Source organism: Mirounga angustirostris, unplaced genomic scaffold (assembly GCF_029215605.1).
Source record: "Mirounga angustirostris isolate CCGP_5_RB_7025 unplaced genomic scaffold, mMirAng1.0.hap1 SCAF_3, whole genome shotgun sequence".
Lineage (NCBI taxonomy): Eukaryota > Metazoa > Chordata > Mammalia > Carnivora > Phocidae > Mirounga > Mirounga angustirostris.
In genome coordinates, this window is record NW_026991711.1 from 157,273,404 (window position 1) to 157,299,413 (window position 26,010).

Here is a 26,010-nt window from a genome sequence, read left to right on the forward strand (position 1 = left end):
ACAGAAGCAAAAATAAGCAAGTGGGACTACATCATACTAAAACACCTCTGAACAGCAAAAGAAGCCATCAACCTTGATGCTCTCCTGTCTCTATAAAGCAGGAAGAGTGCCCCAGCAGTTCTGTGTATAGCGAGGGAGGAGATGAAGTGGAGAAAGGATGGAGGTTAGCCGTGTATCTCTTTAACAAACACTCAACACAGCACTTACTCTTTTAAGTGATTTACAAATATATATAGGTTATTTGGAAGACTTGTGTTTATAAATCAATAGCTGCACATACTTAAACTTTACCCTGTCTCAGTATGTTCATCTATTAAATGGAGGTGACTTTACGGTACCATGCAAGATTGTTGTAAGGATTAGAAAAGTCATAAGTGAAAGTATTTAGTAAAAAGCAATTACTGTTACTTTAGTAATAATGTAATTACTGAACTGATTAATGCACTTTTAGTTTGGGTAGTTCCAAGGACTGGAAGACAGTTAACAGAAGTCAAACGCTGCAGGCTACCTTTACACATGAAAAATCACTGTGAGCTCTGCCTCGTGCTAGATGACCCTGCAATGGGGAAAGAAGGAGAAAGCAGTCCCTCCTTCCCCTGCCTCCCTATTCGACATGGCTTCTGGCTTCCAGAAGCCAGAAATCAGCTACATGAGGAAACACAGCCCTTTGAGTTAAAGCTTCAGAACTCAACCACGTCTCTTAAATAATTGTTTCTACATTTAAAAAATTAATTCCAATCTCCAAACAATCCACGTGGGAAAGAACTTTTAAAGCTGAGCACCTACAAGCCGGTGACTACACACAGTGAAGGGCGAGATTAGAGAGAGAAGAAATTAGAAGAACCTCGGGTACAGAATATAAAGCAAGGCAGTTGAAACCTCACTAAGAGTGATGAGCAGGGAGCCATTCCAGGGTCTCGAGCAGAAGAGTCAACATATGAAATATAGTTATGAGAATTAGAAAGCCTCCAAAGGGCTAGGAGGGAAACAGCAGTGGGGAAACCAGTTAGAAGCAGATTAGTTAAGATATCCGGCACTGAGTGCTGAGAAATGGATTTTAGTAACACAGAAAGGAAATATATCAATTGGGAATATTTCAAAGAAAGAACCCAAAGACTTGGCAACAGAATGAATACAGGGGATAAAAGTGGGGGAAAATTAGGATTAAGTCTAGATTTTCAGTCTAAGTGACAACAAAATCCCAGAAACATTGACAGGGCTGAGAAAATCAATACCATCTTGGGTGGGTTTGAAGTAAATGCAATATATCCAAGTAACTATGTCCCAAGGACTCTTGTGAGGGTGGGCCAAGTTTCTGGTTATTATGAGGCCAGGGGTAAAACAAATATTCAAATGCAAGTTTCTGCTTAATAATAGCCTTATTATTTATTAAATAGAATCAACTATGCCATTTCATCTCAAAAAGTCTTATTAGTTCGGGGTTTAAAAGCCTCATTAAGGGGGCACCTGGGTGGCTCAGTTGGTGAAGCATTCAACTCTTGGTTTTAGCTCAGGTCCTGATCTCAGGGTTGTGAGATCAAGACCTGTGTCTGGCTCCATGCTCCCGTGGAGCCTGCTTAAGATTCTCTCTCTCCCTCTGACCCTCTAACCCCCTCCTGCTCGTACTCACTCCCTCTCTCTCTAAAAAATTTAATTTAATTTAATTTAATTTTAAAGAGACTCATTCAGATATTTTACTCTACATAACTTAGATCAATGTAAAAGAAATAAAATTAGAATGCTTAGATTATAATGAGGGACAAGAGTCAAACCCTGTATTGGAAAACTTCATTTTTTCCCGATAGGAAAAGTAATGTATGTTTCAGAGTTCATGTTTCCATGGAAAATAAGATCAAACATCATGCAAAAATTAATTCTCAAAGTTGCATGAAAATGAAAAAAAAATCAAACCACTCTAAATGTTATAGATAAAATTTTACTTTATAATTTTACTTTATTCAATGCAATATTCTCACATGGGAAAATTAGCTACTGAAATGACAGAGAATGGCTGCTTTATATTTTCTCCTACTGAAATCTAAGAATTCTTCATTTGCTTCTTGGTTTCATACCTATGTCTTATGCAATAAGAAAGACAAATTGTTCTTCAGAAAATTATCCATGCTCTTCTGAAAAGCTTTAGAAGGTAAAGCTGACGGTAAGGGAAACTGATTAGTACCCACCATATTTATTAAACAGAAAGCTGGTCCTTTCAAGCTCCTTAGACAATCCCTTCCATGAGGAGCCTCTGCAGCAGCTCTATGTCCCATTCCCAAAGGACACAAGGTAACGTAATGCAGCACTCCTTAAAACCCCTCCTATTTATGATTAGGTCTGCATTGTGCTCCTCTCTCAGATAAATGACATCTGCTTAAACAACAGCTAAAACAAAATCACTTTTCTTCCAGAGGTCAAGAGAGATGCAATTACCAAGCAAACTGCAAAACACCTTAGTATACAACTTCATTTCCAAAAGAAGCAGATTTTGTGTAGAAGATACAGACAGTAGCAGATGACAGATACAGTAAGCAAGTGTTTTTATTTAAAATATTTTTGCTCAAGGGCGCCTGGGTGGCTCAGTTGGTTAAGCGACTGCCTTCGGCTCAGGTCATGATCCTGGAGTCCCGGGATCGAGTCCCGCATCGGGCTCCCTGCTCGGCGGGGAGTCTGCTTCTCCCTCTGCCTTCTTCCCTCTCGTGCTCTCCTGTCTCTCATTCTCTCTCTCTCAAATAAATAAAATAAAATAAAATTAAAAATCTTAAAATATTTTTGCTCAAGAATCTGGGGGTGAACGTCAATTTACTAAATCTCACCTGAAGGGCAAGTACTGACAACATTCCTTGTCAAAAGATTTTTACAAACTAGGGCACCTGGGTGGCTCAGTTGGTTAAGCGACTGCCTTCGGTTCAGGTCATGATCCTGGAGTCCCGGGATCGAGTCCCACATCGGGCTCCCTGCTCGGCAGGGAGTCTGCTTCTCCCTCTGACCCTCCTCCCTCTCATGGTCTCTGTCTCTCATTCTCTCTCTCTCAAATAAATAAATAAAATCTTTAAAAAAAAAAAAAGATTTTTACAAACTAGAAATACACCCTAGGATTTCAACTTCTTAGACTGGACACTGATACATAAAACGAATAATAATAACAAAAATCCTTATTTAACCTTCCAAATTCCAAAAAAATACCACACAAACACACACACACACACAAACACACACGCATGCACACACACACACCTGCTCAACCATACTATGCTCCAAACTCCATGTGTGCTTTACTACATAAATGAGGAAAATAAGGGGGGAAAAAAGCTATGTCAAGAGACACAAAGGAAAACATAATTAGCCTGCAATAAGCAGAGATGTGAGAAATCTAGGAAGAGAAATCCGCAACCCATCAGACCTGCAAGGCTAGTTGACATATGAGATGAAGAAAGCTATCACCGAATTCTCAACTGAAGGTGCCTCCCCAGTAGATTTCCATCATATCTGCTGCTACGAGAAAGCAATCATAGTAATTACTCAGTGTTTATCATATATAATCATAACCCCAATGTTCAGCTTCCTCAGCAAAAATGTTCTAGTAAACTGATTAATACCAGGAAATCCCTGCACTATGAATTGCCAGTAAATGCTCCCAGGACACCGGGGCATTTTACGGAGAGCCCAAGGTGACTGAACCTTCCACTCACTTCCTCTTCTCAGGTGGAGAAGCATCAGAAAATGCAAGTTTCCCTCCAGCCTGCTGCTCTTTAGGAAAAGCCTCTTCCTCTTGTAATTTTATTCAATAATATGTTAGGATCCACAACACAAAAACAGCCCATTTGTCAGTTTGGAAAAGGGATGTACACAAATGGGGAGAAATAATTTTAAGTTCCAAAAGTTTTTCATTTTAAAGACTGAGTCCAACAGTGCTTGCAAGATGTTGTTTTGGCCTTAAATCACTAAATATACACTAGATAAATAAATAAGAGAAAATAATTCAGATTTGGCTTCATTCTTTTTAGTTCTTTAAATTCTTTTTAGTTCTTTAAATTATTAAACCTCTCTTTGCAGGGGTGAATGGATAATTCCCAAAAGAAAAAAGTTAACTAATTAATACTATATATCAAAAAACACATTTTAAAAAACTGAGATATAATTTTTTTAAAGATTTTATTTATTTATTTGAGAGAGAGAGAATGAGAGACAGAGAGCAGGAGAGGGAGGAGGGTCAGAGGGAGAAGCAGATTCCCTGCTGAGCAGGGAGCCCGATGCGGGACTCGATCCCGGGACTCCAGGATCATGACCTGAGCCGAAGGCAGTCGCTTAACCAACTGAGCCACCCAGGCACCCGAGATATAATTTTTTATCCATTAAAATGTCAACTCTGAAAAATAACAGTACTCAGAAGTGAAGGTGCAGCGAGACACACACTCATAGGCCGCTGAGAGAGAAGTTTCACACAGCTTGCCGGCGCCCTGGGAGAGAAAAGGCATCTAGACCAAAAATGAAGGCAGTTTCCTCAAAAAAAAGGAAGTGGTTATTAGAAGAAGAGGACATGAATGTTGGACAAAAATAAAGGAAAAAGAAAAAAAAAACAACTAACAAAATATCAGCACCCGAATGACAAACCCTTATATATATAATGAGAGAAGAAAATAGAATAGGATTCCATGTATGGGAGGAGGAAAGGCAATAATGTTACTCATTTACCTCAAAAGTTGAAGATAGATTATAATGAGTCCCTTACTGGAATGATATTCATCGGCTCATTGGCATAGATACCGATTTAAAACACTCATCTATATTTTTAAAATGCTACTACATTAAGAAGAGTAAAACTTCAAGAATCATTTTTAAACATTATACCAGATTAGAAAAATGGGAACCAAAGCTTCATGTATTTTCAAGACCTTTTTAAAATTCCAAACTGTTTTTCAGTAAATACACATGAAATTCCATGGTCTACCCAACTATTTCTTAAAAAAAGAAAAACTCTTTGCTTTTATTTCAAGCACTGTTGGTGGTTTGCTTCTCTGTTGACAAATATCAATGGTTTGTATGGGGGAGTGGAATCAATTCATTTCAAAGTCATCTCTTTTGGGTTGGGTTTTTTTTTTAAGATTTATTTATTTATTTATTTGCCAGAGAGAGAGAGAGCAAGACTACAAGCAGGGGGAGCAGCAGAGGGAGAAGCAGGCTCCCTGCCAAGCAAGGAGCCCGATGTGGGGCTTGATCCCAGGACCCTGGGATCATGACCTGAGCCGAAGGCAGACGCTTAACCAACTGAGCAACTCAGGCATCCGTAAAGTCATCTCTTTTGAAAGATATTAAATTTTTACTCCCTGAACATCCCTAGGGCAAAAGATGTCTTTTTTTTCTTTTGCATGGAACACATCCCAAAATATTATCTTTAGCTACTAAAGCTGCAAATAATTACCAACTGTTGGTAAATGGAATTCAGATATGAAAAATTCTACATTACTTTGTGGTGGTTGGAACACATTTGCATGGGAAAGTGTTCCCTGCAATGCAAACCACAAAACATAAGCTCCTAGTTACTGATTGTCAAAAGCTGCTAGAAAAGACAACCAACTGTATTGCAATACAATTGTGTATTCCATAAAACACCCAGATGTCATAACCATAAACATGAGTACTAATAGCTGCATGTACTCTGTACCCCGCAGAACACATTTTTTAAACCTTTATGCTTCTCTCCATTCCCAGTGCCACAGCAAGACTAAGCCAAGTTCATGTCAGATCCTATCTAGATGGTCACTTCTCAGCGGGCCTGTGTGACTCCGGTGTTTTCTCCCAATCCATCTGCTCTCTCTCTCTGCAGAATTTCCTCAGTGACAGCACTCCTACTCAAGTACGTAACATACTTAAAGGGCCAGGAGGAAAGCAAACAAAGGCACAGAGGTGCAACCAAGTCTAGGCAGGGTGAGCAGGGCAGGCCTCTCACAGGTAGTGACATTTAAGCTGATAAAGCTGAAACCTGAAGTTAGGCCTTTGCAAAGTCCAGGTGACAGGTGAGAAAGGCATGAAATTGAGCGGTGGCTCTGAGGGTCAGGGAGGAGAGGGGAGGGTGGATTTTTGCAGGGATTTCTTTACACGTCCTGAAAGAAAACATTAAAACGTTCCCTCCGGGACTTACTCCATGCAAGGTCATCTATTCTGCTACGCATGAAATTGCTTAACATGCTCAGCACCGTCCACACCATCCTCTCCACCTGCAGCACCTTCTCCACCTTCTCTGTAGAAGGCAACACTCCTACTACTGAATCCCAGGGGCCTTTTTATATCATTCGTATTCCCTATACTTCACAACGCTTCAGAGTCTAATGACGAAGATTCATGTCTTCCCTTGTCAGACTATAAACTCTCTGAGGACAATTACTCTTTCTCTGGCACATTATATCCTCCTCAAAATAGTAAGTGTTCAGGAAATATTTTTCTTAAATAAGTGAATGGATGGAGTTCACCGCCACTAATGAGAAAAGAGGAATCTGAAAGGACCAAATCAACAATAGGAGCACATACTGACTTTTCTTTAGAATGTAGCCAGCCATTCAAAAAGGATTTATTAAGTAAAGGGCCTACTTTATGCTGAAATGTAGGAGGTAAGGTCGTTGCTATAGTATGGAAAGAAATAAAACCCAACCTAGTTGAAGGAAATCGAGAGCAAACTGCCTTCTATAAGGTGTTGTAAGTGCAGAAGTCAGTAGGAATTCACTGCAGAGAATGATCAGCAGGGATTGGAGTGTTTAAAAGAAGCCTAATGAGAAAAATTGAGCTGGACTTTGAAAGATAGGAAGAGGCCATAGAAATACGGCATAAATTCTAAGCCAAAGAAAGAATCCAATTTTAAAAAGGGAAGACAGGAATTAGCTTTCAATGGCTTCAGTCTGATCCAAACCATTATCATCTGTCCTCTGAATGAATAATCACCTCCTTCGCTGTTCCTATCCTTGATTTCCTGCTGTCTATTCTCAAAACAGCAGGCAGAATGATTTTTTTCAAATGTAAGTCAGACCATTTGTTCTTTACCCAAAACCCTCTAAGGGCCCCCATTTCACTTAGAATAAAAGCCAAAACCCATATAATGGTCTACAAGGCCCACATGATCTGGTCCCTGGTCCTCTCTGACTTCGTCTACCACTATGGCCACCCATGCTCATGCTATCCCAGTCCCACTGCAGCTCCTAGAAGGCATCAGCCATACCCTACCACAGGGTCTTTGCATCTGCTGTTTCCGTTGCCACAGAAGCTCTTCTCTTCAATATCCACATGGCTCACCTTGCTACCCCTTCACATGTTTACCCTCTCAGTAGGACCCTCCCTGACCACTCTATTAAAATTTCAACTGCCTCAACACTACCTTTTCCCTGCTTTATTTTTCCTCCATAGCACTTTCACATTCTAGTATCCAGTATAAGTTATTAGCGTCTCTCTAGTGCCTAGTGTCTCTCCCCACTAGAATGCATGCTTCACGAAGAGCTGGAAATGACAGACAGACGTCACCTCTAAGTAGGCAAATGAACTTAGATGGTTTTTCAGGAGAGCACCAAGAACAAGGCCCATTCAACTAAATGATCAACTGTTGTTTTTAACTTTACAGGTGATTTGCAACCACAGTAAGATTTCTAACTGATGCAATTTCACTGGCACCATGCAAGGTTGTGGATGGAAGCTGCAAACATATGGGTTACCTTTCAAAGTCTGAGATTACCAACTGATGTTTACCATTATTACTGAGCTTAACAAAAGGCACCTTTGAACAGAAAAAGGGAAAAGGGATGGAATCAAACAATAAGTAATAATCATGTTAGAGAGGGGAGTCACATGTAAGTCATAAACAGTCTGCTAAACTGACTTGATTGTCCATACAAGCAACCTCCAATATCTACTATGTGTGAGGCACTGTTCTAGCTCCAAGGAACCACAGATGAAACACACTCCATTCTCAAGGAACTTAAGAGTCTCAAGACTAGAAAAAGAATGGAGCACCCAGGTGGCTCAGTCAGTTAAGCATCTGACTCTTGGTTTCAGCTCAGGTCATGATCTCAGGTTCATGAGATAGAGTTCCACACTGGGCTCCCTGCTCAGAAGGGAGTCTGCTTCTGTGCCCCTCCCCCTGCTTACGTTCTCTCTCTCTCTCTCTCTCTCCCATAAATAAATAAATCTTTTTTTAAAAGACTAGAAAAAGAAGGAATTTAAAATAATAATTGGGGGGATGCCTGGGTGGCTCAGTCGGTTAAGCATCTGCCTTCGGCTCAGGTCATGATTCCAGGGTCCTGGGATCGAGTCCCGCATCGGGCTCCCTGCTCCGTGCAGAGCCTGCTTCTCCCTCTGCCTCTGCCTCTCTCTCTCTCTCTCTGTCTCTCATGAATAAATAAATAAAATCTTTTAAAAAAATAAAATAAAATAAAATAATAATTGGGGCACCTGGGTGGCTCAGTCGGTGAAACATCTGCCTTCAGCTCAGGTCATGATCCCAGGGTCCTGGGATCGAGTCCCACATCGGGCTCCCTGCTCAGCACGGAGCCTGCTTCTCCCTCTCCCTCTGCCCCTCCCCCTGCTTGTGCTCTCTTGCTCTCTCTCTATCAAATAAATAAAATCTTTAAAAAAATAAAATAAAATAATAATTAATAAATCACCCAATTCCTAAGATTCCCAGGGGTTTGGAGAATCATCTGGAGGAACCAAAAAATTAAATGAACCTCAATGTGCAGCATGTGAATAAGGAAACAGTTCTGTTCAGTATCATGATCCTGATTATTGACACCAAGCTTAATCTCAATTTAAGTATTAGGATAAGAAATGTTTGAAATCTTTCCCAAAAGAACTACCTGTATTTTCACAGTACTATCATTTTCAAATCCTTTTGACAAAAAAGAGATCTTTTTTACCTAGGTATTCATTATCCAGCTCCACTCTATTAAGAAGTTGAGGAAGAAAGCAAAACATATCACAAAACAATGAACTGCAGACTTTAAGTTAATCCCCATTCAACCACTTCTTCCTTGCAATGACGGAGTTGATCCCTGCCAGTCACATCTGTCAGTCATTCACTGAACCTCAGATGTTCCAAGAATAAACTGATTGAGAAGAGAAACTGCATGAACTGGTAAAACATTCAGGAATTCATAAAAGTCAATGAAAGAGATTTTGAATAACTTCTTGAATCACATGCGAAACCACTGATGAATAAGGGCCTGGTAGAGTTAGAATAGTTGACAAGCGAAGGAGGAAGAAAATTAGAAGCAATTTGAATGTCACAGGATTAAACACAGGCTGTGGGAAGGTTGACAGAGCCCTGGCACAGTTTTCGTAATAAGACTTTCACGCTTGTGGTAAGAAAGACAAATATTACATGGTGCTATTATACAATTCTCTTGAAAAAATTAACTCCTCTCAACTCTTTAAAAATTTCAACACCTTCATTTGTTCCTTTTTCCTTCTAATAATTAGGCCATATTTGCGATTATAATCTAAATTTTGTTATATGTAAGATAAACTGATACCCATAATTTGAACTTTTCCTTGTCCACATCAAATCCCTTTTCCCCCTATTTACTATAAAACTTGGCTTCCCATTGTGAACAGATTCACTTTAAAAGGACTGCTTTTCTGGTATCTCCTGTCTACCCTCTGCCCTCACCCTCACCCTCATGTTATCTCCACAGCTACCCCATGATGGACCAATTGATTCTAGATTTGATTTCCAGATGAGAGCACCAAGTGACTGGGTGACACAGCCGAGATCCACACTTAGGTCCTTAAAGCCTGCTTCTTTGCCCATATACCATAGCATCCCGTGGTTTCTGTACCTGAGCCATATTATGTGATACCTGGGGTTACCCACAAAATTGGGGGGTGGGGAGATAAAATCATCTATGTACAGGGTTTAAAGTCAGTGCCCTAAATGCAGATGCCAAGTAGCCTCCCACTGCCAAAGTAGAGCTCCTGAGTTACCTGAATTGCCTTGCTTTCTCCCCAGTCTTCCGGTTCTCATTTTTGGCCCACCTACTATAAGCTTTGCAGGCACAGAAAGTCATTACTTACTTGTTATGAGCCACAGATTAATTATAAGTCAACTTTATAAGCCCATAATGTTGTTGAGAAGTGGGACTCTCCCTCCCTTAAGGCAGTCTCCATGGGCTCTGACAACTCTGTAATGTGCAGGGGTAACAGAGGTCCAAGAGAGCAGCTTTGCCCGGGGGAGCCCTTCCAGAGTAGGACTCAGGGAAAGTCCCATCCTTTGCCTTTCTCTTCTCACCCATCCATTTTTTTAAAGGACAGTGAGTACATATTTAGGGGGTTCCTTGCCCAAGCATGTGAATGATTGTATTCAGAAATCCTAAAGGTAAACTGAAAAATGAAGCTCTGCCTCCCACATCAACTCCCATATCAACACTCAATTCCATGGCATTGGAGGGTGCACTAAAGACAGTGTTAGTCTGAAGATAAAGAAGGAGGAAATTAGGGGTGCCTGGGTGGCTCAGTCGTTAAGCATCTGCCTTCGGTTCAGGTCATGATCCCAGGGTCCTGGGATTGAGCCCCGCATCCGGCTCCCTGCTTGGCGGGAAGCCTGCTTCTCCCTCTCCCACTCCCCCTCTGTGTTCCCTCTCTTGCTGTGTCCTCTCTGTCAAATAAATAAATAAAATCTTTAAAAAAAAAAAAAAGGAGGAAATTAGTGATACCAAGTGTGATGCCTGCCTAAAGTACCAGCTTCCTTCCACCCAGAAGCACTGAAGCATACAACTAATCCTCCGGGTACCCTGATGGCTCTCCAGCTGACTTCAGAACCACAAGGTGTAGGTCCTCACACAAATCAATTTGCTCTTCTCTATCTCTTTCCCACTAGTCTCGCCAGATGTCCAGTGTAGCAGCAGAGACACATTCATTACTGAAAGTAGAACAAGTGAGAACATAGGATGAAGCAAGGTTTGAAGTCTCGTGGAATGATTTCTAGAAAATAGACAATTCTTTCAAAATAACGATAGACTATTGGAATTAAGTTGTGCATCAGATAAAGTTATATAAGTAAAACTGCCAATTTCTCTCTAAAGATCCTGAAAAAATTTCATTTGTTTCAATGAGTCAAATTAGTTTAACTTACTACATTTAAATAAATTGGATTCCTGCCCCCAAATTCAATATACTACAAGAAGCAGTGTTTTAGTTAATAGATTAAAATCTATTCAAAGAAAGAAATCCATTCAGTTTACAAATGAAATTAAATACTTATTTTTGCTTAGAATGCTGCACTATTAAATTTAGGAAGATACCATGGCCCTAAATAATTGTTTCAAACAAATTAAAATCTCATTAAAATGAAAATCAATTATTGGTTGTAATTGGGGAAATATCTCAAAACACTATGCACGTATCCATTATCTCATCGATGCAATTTTTAAGTTTATTTATTTAAGTGATCCCTACAACCAATGTGGGGCTAAACTCATGACCCCAAGATCAAGAGCTGCATGCTTTTCTGACTAAGCCAGCCAGGTGCCCCTGCAATTATTTTTTTTTTTAAAGAAGGATCCCAGAGTAAACCAAAAACCCACTCTTTGTAACAGTAAGCCCTTCTGCCCTGACACATGAGTAACTGGGATAAAAGAAGAGATTCTGAACCATAAGTCCTAGCACTTTTCCCCTCCTCTTCTCCGTAAAGAGGAAGGTGTTCCCCTGTCTGTCTTCTGGAGGTATGAGGACTTTGCTGGTCAGCCAGGCTAAGAACCAGAGAGACAGTTGTAGACTACTCCAGCCTCATTCCAGAGTGCCTAAGACAAGACCCACCCCTGGGCTCTTCTAACACTTTTCTCTTTGTGGTTAGGCAAGTCGGGTTGGGTTTCTGTCACAGACATAAAGAATCTTAGATAATACACTGGCTTTGTGTACAAAACCTACATGATAGGTGAAGCTGGGAGGCAAAACTGAAAACTCCGAAGAATGTGACTTGCCCTACAAAACATGGTGTTAGCCAGAGTGGGGCAAGGGAAGAGAGACAAGAAAAAGACTGGGGGGTGAGGGGTGGGGAGCGAGGGCAGAGAGGGATGGGGAGTTATAGATCAAAATATATGAACTTCCAGTTACAAGATGAACAAGTTCTGGGGATCCAGTAGCGATTATAATTAATAATACTGTTGCTAAGAGAATAGATGTTAAAAGCGCTCACCACAAAAAAAGAAATGGTAATTGTGTGATGTGATAGAGGTGTTACCCAAAACTACAGTGGTAGGGGCGCCCGGGTGGCTCAGTCGGTTGAGCATCTGCCTTCGGCTCAGGTCATGATCCCAGGGTCCTGGGGTGGAGCCCCGTCCCATCCAATACCATAGGACTCTCTGCTCAGCAGGGAGCCTGCTTCTCCCTCTGCCTCTCCGTCTGCATGCCCCTCCCCCTGCTTGTGCTCTCTCCCTCTCTCTCTCTGTCAAATAAATAAATAAAATCCCCCTTTTAAAAATAAAATTAAAAAAAAAGCTACAGTGGTAATCATTTTGCAATATAGGTCTATCAAATCACCATGTTTTACAGCTTACTTACACAATGTTGTATGTCAGTTATATCTCAAAAAGGCTGGGGCTGGGGAAAAGACCAAAGGAAAAAGACTGTGGGGATTTAGTTATGGAAAGCACTTTTTTCTGGGATATTAGGGTTAGGAAGAGGAAGATGGAAAAAGCAGCTACCAGGAATATGACAAGCAAGAGAACGTGTTAAACTACCATTTTCTAGACCCGAACCCAAATCTACTAATCCTAACCTACCTATGAGGCGGGGCCCATACATCAGATTTTTAACATACTCCCCAGTCAATGTTGTTAAATGCTGAAATCTGAGAACTGCTAAATAAGAAATTACCAGTTAGTGTCCCTATATAGTCCCACGTTAGACCAATAACTTAGATACTATCTTCCCAAGTGCATCCAAGTTTATTAAACTACATTTTAAAAGAACCAAAAGGCAACTGAGAGATTTCAGTCTTTGTAAAATTTTTTCAATTGTATTTTCTATAAAATTTAGACTGACATCATTATTTAAACTTAATAAAAATTTTAATAACACAAGACTTTATTTATCCCCATCCTTATTAAAAAAAATTTGCATGACATGTTGCCTATGATATTCAATAAGATGAAAAGAAGAAAGCCAAAAAAGCAAGGGGAAACAAGCCAGAAGTAAAGTTTATACCCAAAACTCACACCATTTAGCACTGCTCAGGTACTAGAAATAGGCCATTAATTTGTCTCTGAACTTTCTAGCATCCCAACCAAAGAGTTACAAGAATCACAGGCTCAGTCCCCATATCCATAATATAAATAAGAATGTTTTCCTAGTGGTGAAACCTGAGAGAATCTTCTATTAGTCTTCATGACATATGAAGTATTACTCTGCATTCTTATGTCTGCATCAACGACAACAGTGTTGTTGTATTACCATTTTCGTGACATATCATTGGCTTAACACAAATAGCTCCAATTCAGGCACATTCACACATAGCTCTACAATGGTCTACAATGTGCTACCCACTACATGAGCTCCCAGCCACATGCGGCTACTGAGCATCAGAAATGTGGCTAGTCCAGGGTGCCTGGGTGGCTCAGATGGTTAAGCGTCTGCCTTCGGCTCAGGTCATGATCCCAGGGTCCTGGGATCGAGTCCTGCATCGGGCTCCCTGCTCAGCGGGGAGCCTGCCTCTCTCTCTCTCTCTCTGTCTCTTATGAATAAATAAATAAAATCTTCAAAAAAAAAATGTGGCTAGTCCAAACTAAGATATGCTATAAGTATAAATTACACACCAGATTTTAAAGACTTAGTGCCTCCAAAAAAAAGTAAAATATCTCATTAATACATTTTATATTGATTGCATATTGAAATGATAGTGTTTCAGGTTTACTGAGTTAAATAAAATAGGTGGTTTTGTTTTTGTTTATTTAAATTTTGCTTCGTTAACATACAGTGCAATATTGGCTTCTGGAATAGAATTCAGTGATTCGTCACTTACATACAATACCCAGTGCTCATTACAACAAGTGTCCTCTTTAATCCCATCACCCATCCAGCCCATCCCCCACTCACCTCCCTCCATCACCCCTCAGTTTGTTCTCTATCACTGAGAGTCTCCTACAGTTTGTTTCTCTCTCTCCTTTTCCCCCCACTTCCCATATATTCATCCATTTTGTTTCCTAGATTCCATATATAAGTGAAACCATATGGTATTTGTCTTTCTCTGACTGACTTATTTCACTTAGCATAATATACTCTAGCTCCATCCACATCATTGTAAATGGCAAACTTTCATTCCTTTTGATGGCTGTGTAATATTCCATGGTGTGTGTGTGTGTGTGTGTGTGTGTGTGTGTTTACACCACATTTTCTTTATCCATTCATCAGTCAATGGACATTTGGGCTCTCTCCACAGTTTGGCCATTATTGATAATGCTGCTATAAACATCGGGGTACATCTATCCCTTTGAAACTGTATTTTTGTATCCTTTGGGTAAGTAGCTAGCAGTGCAATTGCTGGATCATAGGGTAGTTCTATTTTTAACTTCTTGAGGGACCTCCATACTATTCTCCAGAGTGGCTAAATAAAATAGATTTCAAATTACTCTCACCTGTTCTTTTTACCTTTCTCAAGGTGGGTCCTAAAAATATTAACTAACATGAGTGGCTCACATTATATTGCCCCTGGAATGGTGCTGGTCTAATAGCTATACTCTAGTTTAACTCAAGGATAAAATTTAGACTTAAATTTTAGACCTTAGAGCAATAACTGGACTTCGTATTTTTTAAGCAATTTTTGGTGAATGTAATTTCTTATAAATGAGTTTTCCGTAAGAATTTGGCAATGGAAAGTTCAAGATAATGTCCACTAATAAAAATCTGACCCTGAATGACACAAGTGACGAAGGGCAAAGCCTCTGGGAAAGATCTCATTCTTTCATCAACATGACGGAGGCTGACCAGTACATGTGCCCACAAAAAAGGCCACTCCTCTCCTGCATGGAGGCTGGTGGAGGGATAAGTTCTGGGCAACATCTTCCGTAGAAAACAATTCTGGGCCTTGTCTATGCATAGCCAAAGGAGTGACTGACCCCAAAGCTCTAAGGAAAAAACATGGGCCCCATAAACATAGCCTGGTATATTTTTAGAGCAGTGCTTATCAGTGGGCTACTGTCCAATGAGATAATCCTAGGATTTCAGCAAATCAATTCCGAGACGATGCCCCATCCACAAGGACCATTAAGAATCCATGATGAAATTGTGGCCTTCAATGAAAACTATCTTATTTTCTGATAAATTTGCTTTTAATAGTAATTGGTTATGCTTAGGTAATATATTTAGGGAACTCAGCAAGACCTTTATACACTCTGATTTCAAAAACCATGTAAGTAACTTTACCCACTCACACAAGAGAGAAGGGGGTAGGCTCCATTCTTTTTTAAGAAAACAGACTGGTGAATTAAAAGCATCTCATCACTGAGGGCCGGCGGTTCCCTGCAAAAAACTAGTTATAACCCTTCTTTTACATCACAGAAGTTTAGGGTCTCCGACTGAAGTGATGCTAAAATTTGTCAGGCAATTACTTCTAACGAGGACTTTGAAAGAATCCAGCCAACTAAATTAGTTTTAAGCCCACGTGCTCAAAATCTCAATAAAAAATGAACTGCCCCAAGTGCTCTAATACCAGCCAAATCCAAACCCAGGGTAGGGGTGTGCAATGAAGCACAAGCTTTGGGAGGTTTTCACATCAAACTAAGATTTAAGAAGAAAGGAACATTCTAATCAGGATCTGCATATATGATCATGAAAGAAAAATTTGCACTGACAAAAGATTCCTGATTATTAACGACATCTGTTGATTTTAAGTGAAGCTTTAAAATATCATCTGCTTTAATGTTCAATGATAGCTTACATTTGGTTACTTTGAGTTCTGTTTTTATGTAAATTATGTTATGGAAAAATCAAGTTTAAATCGGGAAGCTCAAGCCAACCAGGGTGGGCTCTGCAGTTTAGAGCATTTGCAAAGCTCATGAGCCCCACCTAATGACAGCACACCCAGAGCTCTGCAGCAGGTTTGGTGAAGGGAATAAATAACTGGAAGATGAAACTTCAAAAACAAAATTGTGACATGCCTCACACTCAGAAAGCATGAAACCAAGGATCAAACTTGCCAACCTAATTTTATCACAAGAAAAGACTTGAGGGAGTAAGAAAAATAAACACTTCTTAGGGCTTTTTTCCCAACTATAAAAATAGTATCTGCCCATCATAAAATTTCAAAAAAGATGAGAAAAGATAAAGAAAGAGGTAAATATCATCCATAATGCCAGTGCTCAGAGTTGCCAGCCCACTGCAGTTTGGTCTATAACTACATGCATAGCTATTTAAATGTATACATGAGTATTAAAGAGAGCACATACTGCATGGAGCACTGGGTGTTATACACAAACAATGAATCATGGAACACTACATCAAAAACTAATGATGTAATGTATGGTGATTAACATAACATAATAAAATTTAAAAATAAATAAATAAATAAATAAAGCTGCACTGTAAAAAATAAATAAATGTAGACATGAGATGAGATCATACTACAGAGCACAAACTGCTTTGTCACCTGCTTTTTCACACAAAATGTGGGCATTATTATTCATAAACATAGCACTACGCCAGCCTTTTTAGTAGTCATATGACATTCCATTGTATGATACAGCATCGTCTAAACAATGCCCTCAAGATGGGCATGTAATTATTGCTACAAATCACGTTGTAAACATATCCTCACACCTTCATTATTGCACATTTGCCTGATTATTTCCTTAGGATAAATTCTTACAAGTGGAATGGCTGGGTCATGAGGTGTTGACAAGTGTCACCAGAATGCCTTTTAGAGAGAAGTTGCAGTGAACATTCCTCACACCTGCAATCTAGGGGAGATAGCTACTTCACCAACACTGGATGTTATCAATCTTTGGAGGCAGATTAGTGGCTAAGAGAACAGGTTCTAGAACTAGAATTCTACAGCTGGGTTCAAATCCCAGCTCTGCCATGGACTAACTCTTGGGAAAGTTACCCAACATTTCTGCAGATTTCTGTAAAGCAAAGATTGTACCATTATACCTACCTCAGAGGTTATTTTTAAGGATTAAACGAGCTGCTACAATGCCTGATACACAATAAGTACTCAATAAAAATTTGCTCTTATGACATTAGTGCCCATCTGAGAGGTAAAAGCAAATCTCATTTCTGTTTAAATTGCATTTGCCTGATTCTTACTGGGATTAAACATAGGCCCCCTTTTTAATTTTTATACTATTTTCATTTCCTTGGTCTTTTTTTAAGTAGTCAACCATATCATTTACAAATAATGATGATTTTTTTATCTTCCTGATTTATTTTTCCAGGATAATTTCATTGGTTGGAATTTCTAAAACAAACTTGAATAAAATTAGTGGTCACAAATATCTTTATCTCAATCGACTTTATGTTAACAGTAGCTTTTTAAAGTATTCTAAAATTCAAAATTATAAAATGTGATGGCAACTTTTCCTATACATTTTCTTATCAAGTTGCTTTAAATATAAATTCTGCATTGTTTCTAAATTGTGGCATTCTTTTGGGGGAAATGTCTTCTTTGACATTTTAAATTAAAATGACCTTTATTTACTAAATTTGCACACACCTTCAGTGAAGACCATAGTAATATTTAACACTAAGAATGTGAAGTATAAAATTAAAATTATTATATTACTTAAATTAATTTGTGAAGCAAAAGAAATTTGAAAGACAATAATGTAGTTTGTCCAATGATTTAAAATCAATTATTCGTGTTAAAGAAATATATCTGATAAATAACAGAAAAATTTTAACCCACCATTTGCAGCCAAAAATATAAAGTCCTTTAATTTTAAACAGCTACAATATGATCTAGTATTTTTATTCCTTGTGTTTTCATCCAAAAACAGCATATAAATTTCAAAAGAATGATCCCATTTCTCACAATTCACCCTCTCTTACTCCCACACTCTGAAAAGGAGCCTGAATTATTTCTACATACAAAAGCCTTCAGTACATATTAAGGCCCTAGTTGCTAATCCCCAAAATGAGGGATACTTGAGCCACAAAACAAGTTAGCTTCTTTTTTAAAAATTAAACAAAAGAAAGGATACTATGCTAAAACTCTACAATAAATCAAATATTCTGGAAGATCTTTCCCAAGTCTTAACAAGTACATAAGTCTGCTTGTTGACTGCCTACCTAGAGATAAAATTATAAACCAGAATAATAACATATTTCCCTAGCACTTAAAATGTGCTAGACCCTATGCTATGAGCTTGTCCTACACATATTATCTCCTATCGCCAATCTACCTTCCCCCACAAGGAAAATATTGCCACCCCACTGGCTGCACATTGCCTTCGCCACACAGAATCTTCCAAAAGCACCCTATAAACAGATTGCAAATGGCTCTTTGGGAGTCATTACTGACCAGCTGTCCTATAAAGAAAGGTGGTGGAAATTTTAAGGCTATGGGCATGACAGACAGAGTCTGAGTTTGGGCTGGTGAAAGATTGATCACTTGAGTTCACGACAATCAGCAAACAAGAGTAACCATATCCCAGCATGCCAGACAAGGTAAAATGACACTTAAGTATGACCAGATGGCTCCTTATTTGCCCTCCTAGGACATTCTCCTTGAATAAGAGCCAGCATGGCTAAGAAACTCTGGATTTACTTTTCCACAGAATATAAAGTAAGGGAAGTTTACCCGGCAAAACACACTAATTCAACAAAACTAGCCCCTGGTGCAGTTATAGCACTTTTCAATAAAAAATGCTTCAAGTTTAAACAACCTAATTTTCCTGATTCTTTAATATACCAATACATCTAACACATGTATGGACTATTCATTTGGAAGAGCCAAAGATTCCTAAATAATAAGTTTATACGTTGTATGTGTCTGTTCCCATTATTCATATTCCTATAACAAGCTCCAAACAAAGAAGAAATATTCAAATGAAGCCTAAGAAATAGAAATCATCTGGAAGAGCATTGATAATGCCTAATGCATAGATACAGTCTGGAATCAAGAAATGAAATTCTAAATGTTGAGCAACTGACATGTTTGGTAAGACACTAGATACATCAGTCTCTATTCTGATTTCATAAAGCTTTGATCATGTCAAGTTCCAAGTGTTGACCATTGCTTCATTTTTGTACAGAATTTTACAACTAAAAGGGCTCCCAGAGGGAGTCTAGTCTAATTCTTTAATTTCTGAATGATAACACCAACTGACTTTTTTTTTTTTTGAGAGAGAGAGCAAGAGCATGCATGCACAGGGCAGAGAGAGAGGGAGGGAGAGAATCTTAAGCAGGTTCTATGCTCAGCACAGAGCCCAATCTGGGGCTCAATCTCAGGACCCTGAGATGATGACCTGAGCTGAAACCAAGAGTCGGATGCTAAAACAAATGAGCCACCCAGGTGCCCCAATACCAACTGACTTTCTGAGTGCTGTATGATTTTTGTTGCAAGGTCATACAGTTTGTAATCAACAGACTTAGAATTATGACCTAGATTTCTCAAATAGATGCCCCCCCACTACATGGTATTTTCTCTCTCAACTATATTCCATGTGAAGTCATTTTGAAGAGTTGTTCAATATATGTGCACATAAAAAATTCTTTTGAAAAACTTTCTTCTTAAAAAATGTATACTTTTTAAGAATGTGTGGGTTTCCCAGATATCTATCTACAGAATAATACTTTGTACAAACTAGGCCAGAGAATTGAGAAATAATATAAATTGATTATCTCAAGCTACTCGCAATATTGTTCTATTCTTGACTTTTATTAACTATTGACCTTACCCACATCTCTTACTTAACCACACTGGTCCTTGAGTTTCTCACCTATAAAAATGAAAGAATGGGACAATATAATCTCTGAGACACTTCCCAGTTCCATAAATTTTATAAGTCTGTATGATTAATTTACCAATCAGAATAATCATGTTTCCCACTTTTGTTTACCTTTCCCTCACAATGAACTTTCAAAAAGCTCTACTACTGGGACACCTAGGTGGTTTCAGCTCAGGTCATCATCTCAGGGTCCTGGGATCAAGTCCCACATTGGGCTCCTTGCTCAACAGGGAGCCTGCTTCTCCCTCTGCCTGCTCTGTCTGCAGCTCTCCCTGCTTGTGCTCCCTCTCTCTCTCTCTGACAAATAAATAAAATCTTTTTAAAAAAATCTCTTAAAAAAAAATTTAAAAAGCTCTACTACCATAACACCTGAAAAGGCCAAGTACAGAAGCAATCCATACTTAGGAAAGATGCCAAAATATGCCAAAGTGTTTATCAAGAAAGTATATGGTGTTTGAGCCAAAGAATCAAAAGGATAGTATCCACAATTCTCTCAATCCACTACAGTCAAATATACTGGGAACTGTTTCCCTTTCCTCTGGCCTCTACCATTTCCATTATATTACACACTTGAGCTACCCAATCTGACAGTAAAAGATCTTACAAAGTTTGAGTCTCTGGCTTGAACTGTCACACTCCACCAATGGGTGAAAATGTGTGAGTTGGTATTGCTAGGTGCTGAAGCAAATGATACAAGGCTCCAAAAAGCTCCATAGCAAAAGCTATGAAACCAGATGATAAAAATACCAAGAAGGTAAACACATTGACCCAATAACCATTAGCCAGATTACTAAGCACTAGGTATTCATTAAGCATTTATTTTATGTCCAGAACCATGTTAGGCACTGCAGAATATACAGAAAAAGGAAAGACTTGGTTCATGTTCCCTAGAAGCTTACAGTCCATTTGGGGAGACAACATCATAAAAACAACAAGCAGCATGGGACTACAAAAACTAAATGTTAAATTATGTACATAAGTGATAGAGGAATTATAGTTAATTGGAAATGACATGCAAAATAAATTGCCCAAAGAAAGAATAGAATTAGAAAGCAAGACATTTTCATAGGCTTTGGATTTTACTCGACCCACCATATTTTTCTTCAGTGCAAAATCTATCACATGACTCAAGTGACAATGACATTTTTGGATCCATTAATAGTGTTTTCCAGATGGCCAATTCCCTGGTTTTGCTTTAATCGGGTCTTAGCTGAATAGAATCTTAAAACTTAATATAATCACTACTTCCCAGAAATATAACCAAAACAGTTTCCTTTATTAATAGGTCCTCCATTAAGGCTATTTATTTATAAAGCAGACAGTTTGGAGTTTTTTAGTAAATGATAAACTTATAAATCTCTGAAGCAACCCCTAACCACCACCACCACCACCAAAACAAATAAAAACACACACACAAAAAAACAAAAAACACGGAAAAAAATGAAATGATCTTTCATCATACTTAACAATCCCGAGTATTACTGGACATCAATCAGGTCAAAAAACTGTACTCTTTTATTTCAACATTTGAAATGTATAACCTAAGGAGACACAGTGGCAAGCAAACAGAAAGACTAGAAAATAAAATGTCAGAGAAAGCCTTAAGGGAGTAGCCTAGTCGCTGAACAACTGATGAGAGCTCCAGTTGAGGGAAACAAGCTCTCTCACCTGCTCATTGTCCCCTGTTCCAAGGAGACTTCCACGAGAGAGAGAGAGAGAGAGAGAGAGAGAGAGAGATGCTCCCCATTCATGCGAGCAGCGGAAGAAATTGCAAATTCTCCCATTCCCCAATGGCACCAATGCCAAGGCTTCTGAGTCCTGCTAGAAGTTAGTTACTAAGCAGCAATTAGTCAGAGGGTTTGTAATAACCCAATTCTGTCCTCACGGGTGAGCACCAGTGATCGCACCCACAGCCCTGTGGGTGCAGAAGGGGTGTCTCACCTTGTTCACGAGATGAGCAGGAAAGAACAGCAGCAGTAATTACGGTAACAGATGTTCGTTCTATCGTGAGCACCAGTGATCGCACCCACAACCCTGTGGGTGCAGAAGGGGTGTCTCACCTTGTTCATGAGATGAGCATGAAAGAAAAGCAGCAGTAATTACGGTAACAGATGTTCGTTCTATCAAGATAACTGTTGGCATGAGTCACCGAGAGATGAATTCCCTACAAAATAAGAGAGATGGCCTTAGTACCTCCAATGTTTGGGAACAGATTGAAACAGATCCAAGCACATTCATCATGCAGGTCAGACTGCATACCACCACCACCCCACACACCACCACTACCACTCTGGGAAAAAAAAAACAAAAACTACAAAGTGGGGATTTCAATAGAAATGAAAGTTCAACACTATGGGGCTGCACTTCTTCAGAATACTAATATGGACTGGTATCAATCTGCATTATGATTATAACAGTACTCATTGCAGAGAGACAGCTAATATTTTTATCAGTGCTTTTTGTTTGTTTTGAGATTTTTTATTTATTCATTTGAGAGAGAGAGAGCACAAACAGGGGGGAGGGTCAGAGCACAAGCAGGCTCCCCCTGAGTGGAGAGCTGGTGTGGGGCTCGATCCCAGGACCCTGGGATCATGACCTGAGCCGAAAGCAGACGCTCAACCGACTGAGCCACCCAGCCGCCCCATTTTTATCAGTGTTTTAACCTTGATCATATAATATTTTATATTATAAAGTGAAACCATTTCCAAGGTGATTTGAGTCAGGTCCTTTTATTTTACTTTTAAATCAATATCCAAGCCTTTTGGGAGACTCTCTTTTACCAACACTTTTGAACAGCAATGCTATAAAATTGTGACCCACTTTGGGGGCCCTTATCATCTCTATTGCTTCCAATTTCATTTTGGATCTTTCAACATGAACTTAAGAAACTGGCACCCAAGAAAGCGTATGTTGCCACATCATTGTCAGCTGTTACGGCCTTATCTAGCTCCCATCTAGGACTTAAACATTCCCAGAATTCCCATCTGAGAAACTGCATACATATATGGGAAAGAAAAATTTTAATGTGGATGTAGGGCCAAATAGCATTGGTGGGAGTTAGAATTACAACCTAAGTATCGTCAGTATTTTTGTTGTTTCGTTTTACTAACCGTGAAGGCTCCACCAAAATTAAGGAGACCCTATTTCCTTTAGAGAGATCAAATGACAGGTTTTTGATGACTAAACTCAGATATTCAATCCTCTTTCCATTACAAAACTACCAAACAACCAAGAAAATAAAAAAGTCAAAGAAAAACCTGACGTATAACTCCCAGGATTTTACAAATAAGGAGCAAACACTGAGCCTATAATTATTTCAGTGGTTTTGCTCAAGTCCATAAGAATTCAAGGAGGGCAAAAGGTTAGGGTCCTGACAGATTTTTGTTTTTGTTTTTCTTTTGTAATGCGCACGTGAGGAAAGAGGATGATAAACCTCCAAAGAGGATAAGATTTCAAGTTTGTACAACATTTGCTTAAACAAGAGAATGGTGATGCAGGTAGTTGCCTATAATCCTAACACCCTTCTGAAGAGTGGTTCTATATACACTTCAATGGAGGATGAAAAACCCAGAGCACAGCTTTAAGAGTCAATGTGTTTTCTTTCTTATGAACAAATTAAAATATTTGGCAGTAATTTTTTCAAGCAGATGGATTGGAATATTTTGGGAAATGCTAAGGGGCCGATTTTCTATTGCTTTTTAGAATCTCCAGTTATAAAAGAAGATTTTGGCTAAGCTAGTCTTCCAAATTCAGCACTGTTTATTAAAGGAAACAGGCTTTAACTTTCTTACCTAGATTATCTGTGTAGCAGTAGTTCGTTTCAATTAGGAAATCCAATTCAAATAAGCAGGATAATGCTGGGTTCAGTGTCTTTAGTCTCCCCAAAGAAGAAGAACAGATTAAAAAATGATCATATGCCCAGCACAATATGGACCCAACTTTTACCATTCTTTTTAGGGTGCTCTTGAATTCACCATTTCTTCTACTGCTTCTAAACCTAATTTTACTTTACAAAAACTGCCTTATCTTTTACTTAGTCCATGATAAGAATTAGTACACTTTCTCTACAAATGCCTGTACTTACATTAAGCTCAAATGAACTCCTGTTTCCTAACTGTGCCAGGCAAATCCCTGGCCACCCTCACAACCACTGATCCAATCGGACATTAAGTAAACATGAAGCCATGTGGTTTCTTGTTTTATGTTACTTTTACATTGTGTTGTACAATTCCACTGGATATACAAAGAAATTATTCCTCTTTCTTGGCTCTTTCCTTATATCAATCATCTGGCCAATATTTATTGAACATCTGCTATGCACTTAGTTTTTCAAAGAATTACTTTCACAGGCTGTCCAAATAAAGAGCTATAAAACTTTGCTCAGATCCAATCCCACAACCTCTTGACTGGCTCTCTAACATAGAAGCCTGTAAAAATATTTTTTGTTTTTTTAGAAATTAGAAAATTAGTCTAAAGGCTGAGAATTCTCTTCACCACACCAACATAATAGAAGAATCCAATGATCAAGGACAAATGACCACCCTGCCCCATCCATGAGTTAGAGAGAAGGGAAACCATGTTATGTAAATCTATTAATAGGGGCGCCTGTGTGCCTCAGTCGTTGAGCGTCTGCCTTAGGCTCAGGTCATGATCCCAGTGTCCTGGGATCGAGTCCTGCATCAGGCTCCCTGCTCAGCGGGAAGTCTGCTTCTCCCTCTCCCACTCCCCCTGCTTGTGTTCCCTCTCTCACTGTGTCTCTCTCTGTCAAATAAATAAATAAAATCTTTAAAAATAAATAAATAAATAAATAAATCTCTTAATATTTGGTTCCAGAGATTGCATAACCAATTGGGAAGTGGGGATCCCTTTAAATGATATGTCGGAGCTGGCTGGAGCTGGCTCAGGATCTGACTGTGTGCCTCTCTTCCCAAACTTCACAGACTTCAAGCTGGCAGCCTGAGATGAGCCACAAGGAAAGTATCTACCCCTCTGTGACTTTGCTTCAAATAGTCCCCTCTCCAAAAATCCAAATCTATTCTGTTCCTGGGTTCAGATGGTTGGAGTTTAGCTAGCAAGGGTTACCTTTTACATTAAGAAACCATCACTTGTAAGAAACAGAACTGGTAAGAACAGAAAATTTTAAGATCCCCAGCACTTGGGGAACTTCCAAAGCATTCAGAGGGTCAAGACAGAGGTAAGGCCATGAGAGGCAAGTGTACAAAATACTTGTGAAGCTGGCAAGGGGATTCCCAATTAGTTGAAACTGTCAGGAATTGCTCAGAGATGAAGGGGAAATGGGATTTGAAGCAGATCTTAATTGATGGCTGTGGTTTGGGTCAGCTGGAAAGAGTGGAAAGAGTCATCGCTAGCGGGACTACTGAATGGGCAGAGGAAGAGGTAAAAGAGTAAGGTGAGCCAGAAATGGACTTTGGGCCAATATGAGGAGGGATACCTGGCAAGCTAACTAGGCAGAGGGAGCTACTGAAGTTCTGTGAAGAGGGTGATAAAGTGTTTTAGGAATACTCTTTCCAATTTTGCTCAACTCCTTGTTTTTATTATCTTGACTTCTTTCTCTTTGATCTCTGAAAATCCCAAATCCCCTAGTTTTCAGACTTGTTGGACTAGAACTCATGCTAGTACTGAGCATAGCACCGTGGCACATCACGTGGGAACCCTGAGCCATGTGCTGGGACCTAACAAGTAACAGTAGATGCCAGACTTGCCTCACAAAGCTTGTGTTCGGGGTTCCCAAATAAATAGTTTTGGGGAAATTTCAGCTCAGCCTTTGTCCTCAGCAAGTTGTAAATTATTGCAACCTAAACAAAGGTGATTCTCATCTTCAACATTTACAAAAACTATGCATACCCATTCTTAAAGCCATTCACTTAGAACCCCAAATGTCTCTTCCCACAGAAAACCACTTCCTCCCTATCACTGCACCTTATAAATAATTCTCCCACAACTACTACTCTGAGCACTAACCTCTTAGTACTAACCTCTACAGATCAGAATCAAACTGCCTGGAATAGCATGAGGGGAAGGGGGAGCGGTGCATGTGGAGAGAAGGGGAAGAGCCACCATTTACTGAGAACCT

At 39.3% G+C, this 26,010-nt stretch overlaps 1 protein-coding gene across 11 annotated transcripts in view; it reads right to left on the minus strand.

Moving 5' to 3' along the window:
* The window catches only part of HECW2 (HECT, C2 and WW domain containing E3 ubiquitin protein ligase 2), a 363,868-nt gene that overhangs the window by 225,643 nt on the left and 112,215 nt on the right, over nt 1-26,010 (minus strand). For 2 of the 11 annotated variants that reach the window (XM_045868313.3, XM_064586845.1), the window contains exon 3: nt 21,858-22,080. The exons of 7 other annotated variants lie outside the window; for them this stretch is intronic. The gene's annotated coding sequence lies outside the window, so the exon portion shown is untranslated. Of the gene's footprint in view, nt 1-21,857; nt 22,182-26,010 lie in introns of those variants that run through there. 2 more of the 11 variants (XM_064586848.1, XM_064586850.1) reach the window with 2 other exon arrangements.